Source organism: Balaenoptera musculus, chromosome 1, assembly GCF_009873245.2.
Source record: "Balaenoptera musculus isolate JJ_BM4_2016_0621 chromosome 1, mBalMus1.pri.v3, whole genome shotgun sequence".
Lineage (NCBI taxonomy): Eukaryota > Metazoa > Chordata > Mammalia > Artiodactyla > Balaenopteridae > Balaenoptera > Balaenoptera musculus.
In genome coordinates, this window is record NC_045785.1 from 44,810,168 (window position 1) to 44,813,285 (window position 3,118).

The 3,118-nt window shown below is 50.1% G+C and overlaps 1 pseudogene; it reads right to left on the minus strand.

The window, feature by feature from the left end:
* Nucleotides 1-540: 540 nt before the first annotated feature.
* On the minus strand, nucleotides 541-2,596 carry LOC118897299 (annotated as a pseudogene).
* Nucleotides 2,597-3,118: the final 522 nt, after the last annotated feature.

The window sequence follows — 3,118 nt, forward strand, 5'->3', positions numbered from 1 at the left end:
TTTTATAGTTTCCCCAGTCAGAGACGTGAAGGCTACAGAAAACTGAAAACGTGCCTTATAACTTCAATAAATTTTATGAACCTCAACCACTGTAAAGATCAGTGAAATATCTACCAAATTAAATGAATGACATTTGTTACATTAAAAGTGAGATTTTTTCCTTTCAAAATCACAAAAACCATTCTTTAATATTTAACCAAAATTTGTTGGAATTTGTAGGGTTGTGTGTGTGTTTAAATGTCAGGGTGGTATGATTTTCTTTGGATGTATGGCTGTTGAAAGCTGAGTTGTACAAAAGAAATCTTTAGAGAACAGAGACTTTTCTTTACATACTTATTCCCAGAGCCTGCCCTTCATCTCATTTTGGTTTTCCACATTGATCCAATTGTAGCACTTCCTGGAGTGAGCTAGGTTCTAATCAGCAACATCAGGAAGAGAATAGGACAAAGCCAAATGAGAAAATGCAGATTTCATCTCATGCTCTTTGAAAACAGTGAATGCTTTCTAAGCTATCAGGCAATGTAAGTCACAATTTAACGTTTAATAATTTTTACCTGTAATGGACACGAACAGGAAATACGGAATGGGTCCTTTATTCAATAGGTGCACGATTTCTACTGAGATGAGCACCATGTAGCAGAATTTTACTTTGCTCTCTGTCCCACATAGTTGTGCTGACCTTAAAACCTCAGTAGTAGGCTATTCAGTAGTGATGCTTGGATAATCTCCACCGAATGGTGAATCAAAGAAGGTGTAATCTAGAGACACGAAATCACCTAACATTACTTCCTGTTAAGAATTTTTTCGTTATGATTGTTGAAAAGCTATTGAGTTAAAGCAACCATGCCGACTCCCCAAAGATAATGGTTCAAACCCCCAAAAGAAACGGTTGCAATTCTCTTGGATTGCCAGAAAGAAGGAATCAATCACTTAAAGTTGGTCTGCACGTTAAGTCACCTCTCCACAAACGTTAACATCCTACACACTAGTATTGTTTGAATGCAGTCCTGCACTGAATTGAAATACTGGCCAACGGTGGCCACAGGAGTCGTCCAATCCATGCCTACTTCGCTTCTTTAGGGATTCGGGTGTTTGAGGGACCGGAGGGCGAGGCAGCTTGAAACAGACCTTGACCGAGTCACAGATGAACCACTGCAGCGCGGTCAGGGTGCCAATCATGATGATCCGGGCGAACAGGCCCTTCCACACGGCCCCGAACCCCAGGTTGCGGAGAACCTCAAAGGCCATGCTGCCTTTCTCCTTATTCATAACGGACACGACGGAATCGGCCGGGTGGGACACGACGGCGCAGAAGACGCCAGCTATGCAGCCGGCCGCAAAGGTCATGGCCAGCTGCTCAGCTTTGGTGCACTGGCTCTGCGGCTTGGGCACCACGTACTCGTAGAGCGCCTCGACGGTGCGCTCGAAGCAGGCGAACTTCATCATGGTGTAGGGGATCTGCCGCATCCAGAGCGGCGCCACGCCTTTGTAGAAGGCCCACCGGCCCTCCTCACCGTACATCCTGGGGGCCGCGGCCCGAGGCGGCCAGGTACAGGCTACTTCTCCACTCGTAGCCCTTCTCCTGGCCCAGGAGCTGCGCGTAGCGGATCTATACGAAGACATCGTATAGGCCGAACTTGAAGAGGCCCTGCAGGGAGTAGCCCAGGAAGGTCGGGGCCCAGCCTCGGGCCAGGCCGCGCAGCCCGTCGTTCCGCACCGTCACGCCAAAGCCGCTCAGGATGCCCTTGTACTTGCCGGGGTCCACCTGCATGCGGCACTTGACCAGGTCCAGGGGCACAACGGCCGTGTGTGTCAGCCCGCAGCTCAGCATCCCGCCCAGGCCGCACAGCTGCAGGTACTTCGTGGAGCCGTACTCATAGCTGGGTTCCTCCGCAGCCGCTGCCCAGGGCCTGCCCTTGAGTCGGCCCGCGCTTCTCGCCTTCAGGGCTCGGTAACTGCCAGCGTCACACGTGGCCGAGCTCGGTCTAGTCACACACTCCCCTCTGCCGGAGCTCCTTCCTCCCTCAGGGGCCCCGGTGCATTGCGCATGCGTCTGAACTTAACCCCGAGAGCCCGCCAACCCAAAGGTCAGGGTGAGGAACAGGCCGGCTGGCGCCCACAGGGCTTCAGTCGCGTTCCACCTGCACCTGCACACCCCCTACCGTCGGCTGGGCTGTTTGGGGTTGCAATCCCGCTCCTGAAATTTTAAGTAGGGGCATCGCCCCGCCCCTCACCTCCAGAACCGCCCTTCGCCCCGCCCCCACGCCTTCGGGTGAATGGGCTTCTGGTAACAGCAGGAATCCCGCCCCTCAGCCCTTCTTACCCAATGGTCAGTGGTCCCTAGGTCTCACTTTCGCTGGTGGGTCAGGCTTTCCGTTCCTAAAGTGGCTTCTGTCCGGCTCAGCAGCTTAGTCTTCTACAAAGATGCTAAAAAAATAAATCAACAAGTACAAACACGAGTAAACACATGAATAGGCAAGTAAATAGATAAGGAGGTGAGTGAGAGGGCGAAGAGTCGCCATGCACCGTTGCCTTCCTGAAAGACTTTTCTGGAGTCCTCACTCAACTGCCCGCTTATGGTAATGGTCATCTCCATGGCCACAGAGTGTTCTATGGAGGGAATGGGCAGAGAGAACCAGGAACCTGGCGTTGGAGGCCCAGTCCCTCAGCTTCCAGCCTTACCTAACATTCTTCTTTTGCAGATGGGAAGGATATCTCCCCCCAACACCCACACTCCACTCTTGTTTCCCTCCAAGAGTTATGAAGGTTTAGGAAGCATGGAGGTTCTCACTAAATTGAGAGAAGGATGCTGATTATTTTCATTCATTAGGTATTTTTTTCATTGACTACTGAATCCCTGCCATGATTCTGGAGTTTACGAAAGTCAGAAATCCTCTCTCCTCTTAGGGAGCTTGCAGTCTCATTGGCCTGGAAAATGAGAAGTAAATGACTCCACGTGTAAATAAGTAGCATATATTCATTCATTCACTCACTGTGTGCTGGCCCCTATGCAGGATTAGGGGTTTAGCAAAGAGCCAGACATATTCTTGCTTACATCTAAACAAGGAGATTAAAAATTGGTATTGTGTGATAAGTATTATGACAGGAGTTTGAATAA